The sequence below is a fragment of the Tiliqua scincoides genome, chromosome 3 (assembly GCF_035046505.1).
Source record: "Tiliqua scincoides isolate rTilSci1 chromosome 3, rTilSci1.hap2, whole genome shotgun sequence".
Lineage (NCBI taxonomy): Eukaryota > Metazoa > Chordata > Lepidosauria > Squamata > Scincidae > Tiliqua > Tiliqua scincoides.
In genome coordinates, this window is record NC_089823.1 from 223,167,328 (window position 1) to 223,181,761 (window position 14,434).

The 14,434-nt window shown below is 44.2% G+C and overlaps 1 pseudogene; it reads left to right on the forward strand.

Moving 5' to 3' along the window:
• Positions 1–11,509: 11,509 nt before the first annotated feature.
• LOC136647276 (5S ribosomal RNA) lies at positions 11,510–11,627 on the forward strand (annotated as a pseudogene).
• Positions 11,628–14,434: the final 2,807 nt, after the last annotated feature.

Consider the following 14,434-nt stretch of genomic DNA (forward strand, 5'->3'; position numbering starts at 1 on the left):
AGTAAACCTAGGTGGGTCCCGACAGAGCATTGTTTTAAAAAGTGGGTCCTGGTGCTAAAAAGTTTGGAAACCACTGATTTAGAAGTTTGGATTGTGACATAACTTCATACTTTCTGTAGTGTGGCATCCTCCTTATGGGAGGGGCAAGGTCTTAGTCAATTGGGGGCACTGTCCTCAAGTTTAAGGATGAGATTGCAAAGGGGCATGAAATGGGGGTTGTTTCTCCCCTTCCCCCCCCCCCATATTTAGTACAGAACTTTGCTAATGGATAAAAATAGCACTTTAACATCTCCTTTATTCCTTGAGTAATTTGTTTAATTCAATTGTGTCCTGGTCTACTGAGCTGCAAAATAGAAGGATTAGTATGTTAATTAATTGCAGGCAGGGCTGGTCTTACAAAACTATGAGGTGATCAACTTTTTCTTAAGACCCCCCCAAACAATGAGGCACTCTTAAAAAGGACATCTTGAGATCAAGGATTCACCATCACAATGCAACTGCAACTATCAATGGCAAAGCAGGTATATTAGCGCTGTAATACCCAATGTGGGGTATTCGGGGTAGTAGTCAGATAAGCTGGGATACATAATCGTTGCAGGATATGTTTCTCTATTGCTTGTATCATGAACTAGCAAGATGAGTACCTGGGAGGCCTTTGAGTTGGTCTTCTAGGTCAAACAGTTGCAAATGGACAAGGGCAGGCTCATAAGAACTCTAGATTCCAAACCTACACCAGCCTACACCACAGAGTAAGGCCAGCCTACACCACAGAGTAAGGCCAGCCTACACCACAGAGTTATTGTGACAATAAAATGAGGGTAACATGACACTCAGCTACTGGTTTAAGAGGACCGGGTAAAAATATAATAAATAATTGCTCTGGATTCCACTGAGACTGTATTAATCACCACCTGCAGGACAGGAAAAAAGAAGTACAGAAAACAATACTATTTTCTTCCAGGTGTTACTAAGGGTGCAATCCTAACCAACTTTACAGCACCAAGATAAGGGCAATGCAGCTCCGAGTTAAGGGAACAAAAATTCCCTCACTTTGAGAAGGCCTCCGTGTCTGCCACCCAACTGCAGGATGCAGCACATGCCCCATTGGCACAGCTGTGTCAGTGCAGGAAAGTTGGTTAGGATTTGGGCCTAAATAGGTTAGTAAGTCAATCATATTTTCAAAAAAAGAAATGTGTAATAAATTTTGTCCAGCACAGCAATGTTCTTTGCCATTCTTTTGATCAGAGAGCAACAGGGAGGTATAGGTTGATTTACAAGTTCTAGTTGTTGAAGCAAACACGTTCTGATTGATTAGTACTCATGGCCATCATCATGTATACTTTGCCCTGGCCAGTAAAATTTCCAAGGAAAAAAAAATGCTACTTCCTCCAGTAGCAGCCTCTTCCTAGAGTTACTTTTATGGGACCGCATTATGTTGCCTCTGCTGGAGTAAATTGGCTATAAATTCACCATCAGGGCTCCCTCAAGCAAAATCTATTTTCTTTGTGTCTCTGTTTATTATATGTAAGGCATATTGGATCAGTCTGCAAGGTTACCATCAGGAAAGGGTAGACAGACATGGAGACTGTGGGGCACCTAAGGAACAGCTTACACCGGATTTAAATGACCAGAATCAAACCCAACCTCTTTCAACTTCATCAGTAAGCAGTGGAGGGAGCCCTTGGCCTGCACCTCACATGAGAGTTCAAGCAGTTGCCCTCATGCTGAGAGCAGTTACATTGGGCCAGCGCGGGCTCCAGCAAGTCTCCAGAGGGCCAGAGGCTCATTGGAGATTGGGGACTGCCCATGGGCTGGATTGGGGGTCCCCAAGGGCTGTAAATGGCCCCTGGGCCAGGATTTGGGCACTCCAACCTAAGATATTCTAAGGAATCATTATGAGTTTTCTGAGTCTGTGCAGAGTACTTTTTCCCTTGTCACTGAGAAATGGCAAGGAGTCACGTACCTGAGATTAGGAGAAAAGGAAGAGCAAAGTCTCCCTGAGAGGAAGCAACTGAATAATTTGGGATCCATCTTGGGTTGCTTGGCACCACTCTGATTCTCAGCAGCTTCTTTAATCAGTCGGGTAGTTGCAAAACCATATAAATGTCAAATCTCCTCAAGGTCCCAGAGCTGAAATGGAAAAATAAGTAAGCCAGTACAATGAACCCAACAAACGTACAGTGATTTGGGTTTAATTCATTTTGTATGAGTGCATTTGGAGTAAATAATTTAGAATAATTGAAGGAAGGTGGCATACGGCGTATTACTGTAAGGATATGAGAAAAGTTTTTCAAAACCATCTCAGATATAACAGACATCTTGAGTTTGACAATCAAGCTCAAGTTGAGATTATGTTTGGATTCTGGTCGAAAGCAGATTGAAAAACAGACAGAAAAATAAGATCCTGCAATTTGAAATGTGTTGTACACTGGGAAGTTCTTAAATTACATCTTTAAAAAAAATGAACTGAACTATACTTTCTTTTTGCCGTCTGGACCGAAAGCCAAAATCCCATCCAAAGCAAAAGGCAAGTATACATATTATTAAGAAAGCAAGCTGTAAGATCTTTATCCATGTTCAATTTTCCTAAAAATAACGTTAGCTTCAAACAAGAGAAAAGAAGCTATTAACCAACTCTGCTCTTTAAAAAAAAATCCTAAGATTTAGTTTGTTACATTAAAAGAGAGTACAAATAAAATATAATAAGTAGAAAACGATGGCATAAAGAAGCATAAAGCCACACTGGGGAGAACACAGGCAAGCTTTATCTTTCTTCTGCAATGCATATTCCATTTTTCCCCTTTGAATGGGTTCATATATAATTATAATGAAGTTTAGAAATAAAGCCTTGCCTTTCGATATCTGCTTTAATTTTATCTCTGTATATCATCCTTCTGATGCTCTCAGGCGGCAAAGTGCTGAGCACTCAGGTCTGCCACTGATGCAAACTGTGTCCCCACAAGATCCGGTGTTTCCTTTCAGATATGCCTGGGGAGGCTCTGGTCCTCAGACTGCCATCATCTGGTCTGTGGTACAGTTATCTATTTTTCACATTTTTATACCACCTTCCTCCAAGGAGCTGAGGGTGGCATGCATGGTTCTGCCACTCCTTTTGTCCTCACAATGACCCTGTGAGGAAGATGAGTCCGAGCGATAGTGACTGGCCCAACTCACCCAGGAAACTTCATGGCTAAGTGGAGATTTGAACCTGAATCTTTCAGATTCAAGTCCCGAACCACTAACAGTAGCAGAAAGTAACCCACAAGCCTTTAATCAAGTAACAAGATAGGTTACAGCTCCCCCAGCGGTGTGGGCCAATATTTACACTGGGTGGCTCAGCTCATGTGCTCTTACCCGTTTTACATCATTGTTTTGCACACAGTGGCACAACTGGTTAGTGCTTGAACCATATGCAGCAGCAGTTTCTCAGCAGTGCTGAGGTTCTGAGTTCAAATTTCACTTAGCACAGGTGTAATGGTTGTGCCAGAATATCTTATCCCTTCAGCACATCTTCTTTAGAGGGAAGGGCCATGGGTCAGTGGTAGAACACATGTTCTGGTATGGAGACAATCCCAGATTCAAATCCTAGCATCTCCATATAGCAATGGTTCCCAAACCTTTTAAACTGATGTCTCCCCATTAGGGCTACAATCCTATACATTGTATAGGGACGTGGTGTTTTTTTGTTTGTTTGTTTGTTTTTTTGTGAGGATTCCATGGCTCCTCTGGCTGGTTTCCATAGATTCCCAGGGAGCCATGCCTCACAATTTGGGAATCTTGCCATATTGAACTGGAGAGACCTCTGTTTGGAACACTGGTGAGCTTCTGACCTAGGTGGACCAATGATTCAGAATAAGTCTGCTTGCGCGATACCATAGTCTTTCAAGACTGAAGGTTGCCACACACACATGTTCTTATATATATTATATAGAAGGACTCTCTATTTCTTCTGGAAAACATTTTTTTTAAAGCCAGGAAAAGGATAAATACCATCTATTTCATTAAGTCTGAACATGAGTAAACCAGATATTATGTTATTGTACTCATATACTTCCTGCCCAAAGCTTCCTGGGCCCATGTCCAACTGAAGAAACAAGAAACAAAGAACAATATAAAGAAACAAAAAGGGGGAGGGCGTTGTCAAGCAGATGGCATCCCACAATGCATGATGTGGTCTACATTTAACTAGGCAGGGGTCACTACTGTCTTCATTAAGAGAATGCTCCAGCACTCTGTAGAGCCTTATGATGTGCAACTACAGTGAACCCACAATTTAACAGGCTAATAGGAGAAAAGGGTGTCAATGCTAAAAGTCCATTAAATCCCAGTGCATCTAAGTCAGTGAAGATGCGCCTGAACAAAATAAATATGACTTGTTATTAATGGGCCAGAAAATGTCTGTTGTTTCTGAAGTACACTATGTTAAACTGAAATCTGTTAAATTGAGGTTTCACTGTACTGAATCAGGAATGTCTCTTCACTAGAAGTGACTTGAAAATTCCTGGTATCAGCTTATGTCCAGGGTAGCACTAAGAAGGACCACCGTTCACTCTGGGAAATAGGGTGCTTCTCCCCAGCCTGAGATCATGTCAACACCACATCGATTCCAAAAGGTCACTTTCACCAGAAACATGGGGGTCAAGAACACATTACCACCTTCACCCAGCTGTCAGTCGACAGGCCTCATACGGAGATACATGAAGAGGGAGAAGGATGGGAAGCGTCTTGACCAGTCTCCCTGCTCTGCTTCCTTCTCTCCTCTCCTATTCACACATCATCATATCCAGAGGCATAGCTAAGCCAGTGCCGGAGGAGCGTACGTTGCCTACCCTGTGGCAGAGTGGCGGTTTTCTGCCCTCTCTGCTAGGGGAGGAGGGGGGGTCTTACCTGCAGTGCATGGCAAACACAGCAAAATCAGCCCTCCCCCCACCCTTATTCCCATATGGCTCCAAATGGAGCTGTTTCGGGACTCAAGGGGCTTACCCTAAAAACGAAAAGAACATAAGAACATAAGAACAGCCCCACTGGATCAGGCCATAGGCCCATCTAGTCCAGCTTCCTGTATCTCACAGCGGCCCACCAAATGCCCCAGGGAGCACACCAGATAACAAGAGACCTGCAAGGCCTCCTGGGAATTGTAGTTTAAGAACATAATAACAGCCCCACTGGATAGGCCATAGGCCCATCTAGTCCAGCTTCCTGTATCTCACAGCGGCCCACCAAATGCCCCGGGGAGCACACCAGATAACAAGAGACCTCATCCTGGTGCCCTCCCTTGCATCTGGCATTCTGACATAACCCATTTCTAAAATCAGGAGGTCGCGCATACACATCATGACTTGTAACTCGTAATGGATTTTTCCTCCAGAAACTTGTCCAATCCCCTTTTAAAGGCTCAAATAGACTCAAGTCAAGACTGCTTTGATTTTGTTTGTTGTGTGTGCTTGCTTGCATTTTTTTCCCACCGCTACCAGGGGTTGACTCACTTTTCAAAAAACTCAGATTCAAGTCAAAATGACTTGAAAAGTGGCTCTGGACAAGTTGTGATGACCACTTGTTATAACTCATGGGCAACTCAAGTCAAAGGGGGATGGAGACTTGGAACTTGACTCAAGTATTGGGGCTGTGGCTTCAGCACATCCCCGAGTCCTATCTAGTAAAATTAAAATAGCAGGTTAACATGAGAAGCACAAACTTCATACATTTTTCTTCGGATTCATTTAATAGAACAGAAGGCAAACGCACTGGTTTCTGCACACTTTAAATGCATGATGTGTCCTGTTTAGACACAGAAGGGCTCTTTTCTGTGGAGGTAAAATGGAACCTGCGGGAAAGTGAGACCTGGTATTCTCTAATCAAATGTACCCATTCATGCACTTCACTGAATATCCTAATTCAAATCTGCAATGCTTCCGAAGTTTGTCAAAGGCATTTAATTTGTCACTTCATATGTTGTACTTCAGTAATTTTATCAGTTCTTTGCTAAAAAGCATCCAGCCTTTCCTTGGAAATCCTCTAGGAACTAGATTCTATACTATCTTCAGGCAGCTTCTTTCATTGCTCTTATAATTAGGAAGGTGGAAGGGGAGAGGACTGTGTGAGTTTAAACTAAACCTACGTTCTTGTAGTTTAAATTAGGACTCTGTGAACCCCTTCCTGTAAAAGCATCCTAGCATCATCAACATCCTTTGGAATTCCCTTGAATTCTTCAGGTGCTTCCCCTGAGACAGAAACCTCAAAATTTGCTTTGGATTTCTCTTTGATGACAGCCAAAGACAAACTATTTCTTTTTGGAAAGAAAATATTTCTTTACCCAGCGTGCAATTAGTCTGTGGAACTCCTTGCCACAGGATGTGGTGATGGCATCTGGGCTAGATGCCTTTAAAAGGGGATTTGAAAGATTTCTGGAAGAAAAGTCCATCACAGGTTACAAATCATGATAGGTACGTACAACCTCCTGGTATTAGAAGTAGGCTACCTCAGAATATCAGATGCAAGAGAGGACACTAGGATTCAGGTACCTTGTTGTTTTGTGTGCTCCCTGAGGCATCTAGTGGACTACTGTGAGATGCAGGAACCTAGACTAGTTTGGCCTTTGGCCTGATCCAGCAGGGCTTATCTTATGTTTTTAAACTAGGAATGTATTAAAAACAAAATCCATGAAAATTTCACTGGTCATATTTTGTCTTCTAGAAAGTTCTAGCCTAGACATCTCACTGATTTGCTAGCACTTTCCAGCACTGACATAAGGGCAATGCAGCTCTGAGGCAAGAGAACAAATATTCCCTTACTTTGAGGAGGCCTCCGTGAGTGACACCCAACTGCAGGATGCAGCACATATCCCATTGGCACTGCTATGCCAGTGCTTTGAAAGCACTGACATAAGGGGTTAGGATTGAGCTCTTAGAAATATAGGGCATACTTTGCATCCAGAAGGTTCCAAGTTCAATCTCTGACCTCTCCAGGTAGGTCTGGGAAAGAACCCTTATGAAACCTTGAGAGCTGCTCTCTGTCTGTGTAGGCAATATTCATGTAGCTGGACCAACAGACCCAGTTCTTGATAACTGTGTACTGTAAGTGCAGTTTAAGTTCAGTCTTGCTACCACTGCGAAAACTAAGCCTAATATTGTCTCATTTGTATGGATGGGGTGGGGGAGCAGAGTCTAGATATGAAAGAGAATGAAGTAATCGAATGGGCTGTACTACTTCAGATTGAAAGTGGGGGGTGCCATTTGGAATGTTTCCTCATATAAAAAAAATTCCTTAACAATAGAAAATAAGCATATAAGGGATGAGAGTTCTGTCCTTGTCCGATTGCCCTGGTTTTCTATTTACAGAGAGTCCTTAATGCACGCCATCAGTTTATTTTTCAATTGACAAGGCACTGTTTGTGGGGGGCTCCCTCAATGGCCCTACAAACAAATGACCCTCCCCCAAACTCTCATGGCACACCCATGGACCATTCGGACACAACAATCTGTTGCAGCACACTTGAAAATGGCTGATGTACAGGAACATTTAGAATTTTTATTTCCCATGTATATTCTAAATTGGCACATTCAATCACCTGATTCTGCTGCAGGCATCAGTGGAGGCCGGCAGAAGGAATCTCTGTAAGTTGCCATGTTCCTACTGAAAGGTGGGATATCAATATTGGTAATAAATAAACAAACCCTCCTGGCAAGAAAAACCAAAGTGGTTCCAGACAAATGCCTGTTATGGTATAATGCCACTTCCATTCAGTTATTAGAAAGCTCTTACACCAACGGGTCCTTCAGAAGGTATTCAATTACCCATTTTGTATCTCTTACAATATTCATTGCTGCAACAATGGTTATTATTCATACTTCAGTGCTTCAGCAAATAATTAAGTTGTGTATTCTCATGCCATTGGAATGTGGTGCCCATGTTCCCATTAGCTTTAGTGCTTGCAGGGGCCATTATCTACTGGGACATTCTTCCCTGCAGTCCCTGGTGGGGTGTCATTTTCTTGTGCAGCTTCCTTTGGTTTCAGTGGGGCTTGTACAAGGTGAATTCACTTACAGTCCAATTCTATCCTGGGCTGGCCCACAGCATGCAGGGACACAGGCCCAGTCTCCAGTGCATTCTATGGGATGGCCAGGTGGCCATGGAGGAGTTGCTGGTGATTCTCAAAATATGAAACCTCATGGCCGATATGTAGGATTCTTTCCTTCCAACACCACTCTTAAATATGGAATTGCGTGGTCTCCTTGAGGCAGCAAGTATTGGAGCAATTTAGAAACCTGTACTATGAAACACGCATACTAGCTCTTATGGGATATGGGCATGGACCTATGAAAAAGGTAGAGGAAAAACTGGGAGTGGCTCTCCCTTTAGCATCTTCCAAAGGGCTTGGTGTTGGACTAAGCTAGGGAATGTTCCAATAGGGCAATGAGACCTATATATATATATAAATCTTACTGTTACTGGGTAAGCCTGCAGTTGTTTTCTTTTAAATTTTTATGGTCAATAGCCAGGGGATGAAGAATTCATAATGCAACTGTGTGTGTCTGTGTGTGTGTGTCTGTGTGTCTGTGTTTACTCCTGCTACAAAAGTTTGTTTTCATTTTGCCTCATCAATGCTTCAAGAAAGCATCCACAGGAGTGAGCATGCATTTTTATTTTAAATATCGACAAACGAGAAAATTGTGCAGTAGGGATCTTTCCTTTGTTTTCCAGTGAGCCGTGTGTTACTGAGAAAGGCCAAAATGCATTCCTTTTCATCTCCTGCATATTAAGAAAAATTCCATTACTTGTGTAAATTACTTTGACATGAGGCCCAAACTTATCTGCATTTTGTGCTTCTAAATGTTCCCTTCTGTTAAAACCATGTTTGTGTGAATGAGAGAAGCTCCAATATACATGTAAGGATAGTCCTAAGTGTTCTGAGAATTAAAATCAATCCCCATGAACAATAGGAATGAGTGAACTCCCTATACCTACCTCCAACTAACTAACTAACTAACTAACTAACTAACTAAATAAATAAATAAATAAATAAATAAATAAATAAATAAGAGCCCAATCCTGTGGTCGCAAACGTGCCATAAGGCTGGTGCTGAGCTAGGGCGGCACAGTGGCCCAGGTTCTCCAGTTTGGTGTGCCAGGGGGTGGGTGGGAGGCTTGTTGGGGGAGGGAGGGAGGAGGATTCGTAGAGCTCCACTCCGCAGGATCCAAGGCACTCGTGCAGGGCTGCGCACCCTACACAAGAGCCTTTTCCCATTGCAGCGTTGCTTACCTTACTCGGGGGAAGGGGACAAACATCCCCTTCTCCCGAGGCGCCTCCCACGGTTGTGCAGGAGGCGCAAGATTTGCCGGCAGCCCTTCTTGGTGCCGCCAAGCCTGGGCGCTCCAGGCAGCTCAGGATTGGGCTGCCCATTTGGTTAGCTAAAGCATTTCTTGTGAATACTCAAAACTTGCAATATTTTTTTTTTAGTATTTTTTAGGAAAATGCACAGAAGAAAAGTTGAATAAAACTCTATTACCTGCCCTGCCTGTTCAATTTGAGAGTGAAAAAAAGACTACAAATCCCATGCTCCCTACCAAAAAATGATGGTCCTTCCATTAGTTAAGGGAAAATCAGAAAGTTTTCTTTTGTCTTCCTGCCACCAATTAGGTAACCCCTCACCCTTCACAAAGCCAAGGGGTTGGGGGAGGATGTCAGTTGGGAGACGCAGGGAGACGCAACTAGCAGCAGGGGCTTCTCCCATTTTGGAGCCAGTTCCAAATTTGAAGGTTTCTGAACCCAACCTGAAAATGAATGAAAACTTTTCAATATTCCAAACTCTTCCATTTGTCAGTTCACTCCAATCACTCTCAGAAAAGGCACAGTGGATTAGAAGTTTCAGAAATCCTTAGTAGCATTGAAGTTCCATCTGTCCCTAAACTGTCAATGCAGGTTAGAAAGCAGCTAGAGGTCTCCTTGGGGTAAGGGGATGTTTTGCCCTAGTACTTTGGAGCTACACAGATCTCCACCAGCTATATAGCTGACAGATGTCCGAACAACCAGTTGGCCCAGGAAGGGGGTTAGGATACAGCGGAGGAGGTTTCTCTGATCCCACTACCTCCCTGGCTCAATCCACTCCATTCCACCCTCCTCTGCCCAAAAATGCCTCTCCCTGCCTCCAGAATGCTCTCCTGCCACCTTCTCCCAGCCCTTGCATTGCTCAGCACCTTACCTGTATATGCTGATGGCCCTAGATCTGAATGCAGTACTGTTGTGGTGGCACAGGATGCCCTACCTGCACTGTGTACCCACTGGGTTTCACAATGTGCCTTACGGCATGTTTGCAATACCTTCCACCAGTGCAGGGACTACTGCACTGGTGGAGCTATGTGTTAGGACTGCATAGTCATTCAAATGAATAAATAATATTCCTTATTCCAATATTCCAAACAACACAGTTCCAAACAACACAGTCCTGGAACGTGCTGGAATCCCTAGCATGTATGCACTGCTGAAACAGAGACGCCTGCGTTGGCTCGATCATGTTGTGAGAATGGATGATGGCCGGATCCCAAAGGATCTCCTCTATGGAGAACTCGTGCAAGGAAAGCGCCCTACAGATAGACCACAGCTGCGAAACAAGGACATCTGCAAGAGGGATCTGAAGGCCTTAGGAGTGGACCTCAACAAGTGGGAAACCCTGGCCTCTGAGCGTCCCACTTGGAGGCAGGCTGTGCAGCATGGCCTTTCCCAGTTTGAAGAGACACTTGGCCAACAGACTGAGGCAAAGAGGTGAAGAAGGAAGGCCCATAGCCAGGGAGACAGACCAGGGACAGACTCACTTGCTCCCGGTGTGGAAGGGATTGTCACTCCCGAATTGGCCTTTTCAGCCACACTAGACGCTGTTCCAGAACCATCATTCAGAGCGCGATACCATAGTCTTTCGAGACTGAAGTTTGCCAACATCGATTCCAATACTCCAAAACATACTGAAAATGCACCACATAAAGTCTCATTTTGGCCACTCTTGACAGCTCCCATCAAAACACCTGCCATGGTGGCAATCAGGGCAATGTCATCCAAGCTAAGACAAAATCCATAGAGATCACTAGAAACAGCTGATTGCAACTGGAGTTGCTAAGATAAAAGTAAATGAAAGTGAGAGAAGAATGGTCTTTTCAGAAATGAAAAATATAATTTCTCTCAGTATCTCTTAAGAAGGGCGGTAGTTAAGGTGCCACTCCATTAGAAATAATGGCCACCACAGCTAGAAGGATTAATAGCCTCACATTATCTTAGGATAACAGCTTCTATTAACATGTACCACAAATATATCCTGTATTCAAGTACCCAAAGAACTCCACTTTGTTAAGGAGAAACTAGCTTTCAGCAGCGAACTCAAGGATACCTGCACAAATGGTTTCCGTGCATATAATCAAAAGTGCTAGAATGAAACTCAAAAGAGACTCATCCAGTAGAAACTTTAGGAGAGCAGAGTTAAGGCGTTCATCTAGAACAGCTCTGTGCAATTAATGCAAGCTCCATGCAGCAACTGTTACCCTGCACATGCCCGATCTCATCTGATCTTGGAAGCTAAGCAGGGTCAGGCCTGGTTAGTACTTGGATGGGAGACCGCTTGGGAATACCAGTTGCTGTAGGCTCATACCATGGTCTTTGAGACTGAAGGTTACCAACCAACCATGCAATGTCCATAAGCACACCAATTGATCCAAATGTATGGAGAGTCACTGCATGATCCTGGTCTTGATCTACCACACGTTATAGCCACTATTTTTACTTTTCCCATTTTTATACTGCCCTTCCTCCAAGGAGCTATGGGGTGGTGTACATGGTTCCTCCCTCCTTTTGTTCTCACAACAACTCTGAGGTAGGTAAGGTGGAGGAATAGTGACTGGCCCAAGGTCACCCAGGAAGCTCCATGGCTGAGTGGGGATTTGAACCTGGATCTTCCAGGTCTAAGTCCCAAACCACTACACCAGTGATCTCCAAACCAGAGACCACTGTGTTTGGAAAAAGCCCTCCCTGTCTTGACAGGCATTTACCATTCTGTCATGGCGCCACTTATTTTCCAACCCAGTCTCTGCACAGAGATGCTCTGGACAATAGGTTCTATTGCCCAGCATCCAATCAGTCTGTGCAGCAGGATATCCGCGCAAATACAACTGCCCAGAGTGTCCCTGTGCAGAGATCAGGTTGAAAAATAAGTGGCACTGTGGCAGAATGGTAAGCGCTGCTCATGGGGGAAGGGCTTTTCCGAAGCCCAGGTTCAGCCAACAGGCCAGAGTTTTGAGAGCTCTGCACTACACCATCCTGGCTTACTACATGGTGACTCCACTATATGGCTACATTTTTATTTTTAATAATTATTCATTATATGGTAACAGTGGAAAAAGATGGGCACTTACATCTAAATTTACATACTGCTTACACTAGCCCTGTACAACCCTATGAAACCACAGAGAGTCTCCAGGGTTCCACTACACCAGTGAGCTTTGCCAGCAAGCTCCACCCTACCAAGACACTCTATAGTTCTGCCCATGGAGAGTATTTGTCTCTAGTGTTAAATGCTGTCCACAGAGAGAGATCCTCACTCTGACTAGAGGGGTTGCTAGCTTGCTCACAGGCATTGTGAAACCATGGAGAGTCTCTTGGTTTCCTAGCATCTACATAGGGTGATTATTATTCCACCCTTTCACACCCAAATCGAATGAGAACTCACCGATCCAGGATGGGTGGTGCCCAGGAAAGCCAGTAGAACATTCCACAGTGCACCTGTGAGTGTCCCACAGCCCTCCAATGTGTTATGACACACACTTTGTGAATCTCTGCTTTAGGTTCTGTACTGGCACCAGGTGGCCAGTAGATCAGAAGTGCATTAAATGAACCTCTGGAAGTCCCCCACATACCTTGATGTACCCTAAGCCAGTATGTCAAAACTGAAAGGTCATATGATCATCTCAGAGGGGAAAAAAAACCTTTCAGTTTTTACATCTGTGCTCTGCCAATCTCTTTCGGAATTGAAATATCAATGAAGTCAATGGTGACAATAACTTTTAAATCGGTGACTTTTAAATCTGTGCTATCTCCCAGCATAACTTCCTTTTTTCTTCCTTTCTAAAGGTTTCAAAAGAGGAATAGAAAAGGGGTTGCATTTGCTTTTTTTTTCCTTTATAAATGTTCATTTGCATGTGTTCTAGTTTCATCTTGAGCAAGGAAACTGAAAAATTTCTATGACTGTCAGGCCATTTTAATGAGTGGAAGAAAGTGTTTTCTTATAAATTATTCATCCTGCAGTTCTCCTCTTTTCAGTTTTCTCCCCCTTTGCTGTGTGATGGTAATGCACTGTTTCTTATTGAAAAAGGAAGTTGAAAAAGACGTATGTTGCCATGAAGGTCTGGAATCGGCCAACTGTCCAAATGTTCACATGTCGTTGACAATCCCGTTCAAAATTTGGAATGTCTGAACTTTCGAAGATTCACCAGTGAATGCTGACAGTGAACAAACTGCCAGAATTTTCTTGCTTATATTGGAAAATTGTGTATGCACACCTGCGCTATAGAGTTGCTGGTGGCTTCATGCACATGCCAGAACTGCCCAGAAGCACCACCAGTAAAAGTAAGGTGGTGGAAGGGGCTGTTGGTACAGACAGGGGCCAAATCGGGAAGGGGTGTGACAATTAGAGGGCAGGAGGGGAAGTATCTCAGTAGCAGTGATGTAAGCTGGATCCTATCTCCCTTTCCCATCCTGACATGCCCCTTTCCTCTTCTCAAACTTATACCAGCAAACAGAGCCCATGAGATGGGGGTGCAATGGGTAAACTACCTAGGCCAAGGTCAAAAAGGGGGCCAAAGGAGGGGATCTGGGAATTTCTGGGGCTCTTACATTTTCCGATCTTACCCAGACTTGCTGCCTGTGCAAGATCCCTGCTGTTCTGCCCTTGCTGTTCTGCCTCTGCAGGTTGCTGATGCTGCAGCAGCTTTGACCTGGCCTCCTGCAAGCCATACTGGGGGCACTATTGGAAGCTACACAGCAGCAACTGCTGCTACAAGCCCTATGAGCCAGGTCAAGAAATGCATTCATGGCATTCCTTAACACGGTATCAAATCTGGGAGGAAACTGGCCTGCTACACTAGCTCTTTGGCTTGTGTGTCCACTTACCATGAAGGAGAGTACATGACCATGGGGCAGAGCTGAGGAACTACAGCTATTGCAGAAGTATGTTTTGATATCCAGATTTCCTGGGATCTCAGCTGGCCTTGTGGAGAGCAGAAGATGGAGTCTGGGCCAACCAGGAGGCCAGTTCTACCAGGCAGGTAGATCTGGGCTCTGGAGACTTTTCTGGCTGTTGTCGCCCTCCCCTTGTCCAATTTTGCCCCTCCCAAGCCCTGTTCCACCCACCCCATCATGACCCTTTCCCCATGCTATTTTGCCCATCCCCCTTTGGGA